Source organism: Panthera uncia, unplaced genomic scaffold, assembly GCF_023721935.1.
Source record: "Panthera uncia isolate 11264 unplaced genomic scaffold, Puncia_PCG_1.0 HiC_scaffold_1952, whole genome shotgun sequence".
Classification (NCBI taxonomy): Eukaryota; Metazoa; Chordata; class Mammalia; order Carnivora; family Felidae; genus Panthera; species Panthera uncia.
In genome coordinates, this window is record NW_026058638.1 from 10,735 (window position 1) to 11,580 (window position 846).

General features: G+C 76.2%; 1 protein-coding gene across 2 annotated transcripts in view; it reads left to right on the forward strand.

The window, feature by feature from the left end:
- Positions 1-846, forward strand: part of LOC125917517 (high mobility group protein B1) — a 9,770-nt gene that overhangs the window by 4,160 nt on the left and 4,764 nt on the right. The gene's annotated exons all lie outside the window — the stretch shown is intronic.

Sequence of the window (846 nt, forward strand, 5' to 3'; positions counted from 1 at the left end):
GGGGGGAGCGGCGCCGCTGCGCTCGCTGGAACATGGCTGACTCGGCCCGGCGCTGCTGGCTGGAGAGAAAACAAGGCGGGCGGGAGCGGGCGGGGGAGCTGGGCGCAGCAGTTCCGAGGCAACTTTTTTTTTCCTCTCTTCCCAGCCCCGCGTTCTCCGTGCGGGGGCGGCCGGGGCGCGCGGGCCCGCGCGGAGGGGGACGGGGAGCGGCGGGCCGGTGGGCGCCTCCCGGGGCGGCCCCCCACCCCCGCGGGCCGGGAGGGGGGAGGGTCCGGGCCCGCGCGCCCCCCGCCCCCCCCCCCCCCCCGGGCTGTAATGGCCGAGTGTGTGCGCCAGAGCGCGGCGCGCACCCCGCCCGCCTGCGCTCACACTCACACACTCACACACTCACACACACACACACACACACACACACACAAAGGGAAGGAGCCATATTCTCGCTCGCGCTCGCCCTCGCGGCGGCGGCGGCGGCGGCGGCGCAGGCGGGGAAGACGCGCAGCGGCCATTCCGTGCGCGCCGGCCCCGGCGGCCGCGGGCGGAGCCAGCCCCCATTTCGAGCGGGGCTTCTCCCTCCGCCGAGCCTGACAAAATGGGGGAGGCCTGCGGGGCCTGCGCCGGCGGGCGGGCGGGCGCACGTGGCGGCCCCGGCGCGGGCGGGTCGGGCCCGGAGGCCCGGCCGCGGCCCCGCGTCTCCTCGGCCGCCCCGCCGCCACCGAAGTTCTGGGGGTGGGGGCCGAGTGGCGGGAAGGTGTGCGGGGCCCGTCTCGCGAGGCGCCCCGACTTTCGCAGATTGAAAAAAAAAACAAAACAACACTCCTGGTTTGGGGGGGGGAGAAGCCCCGCTCG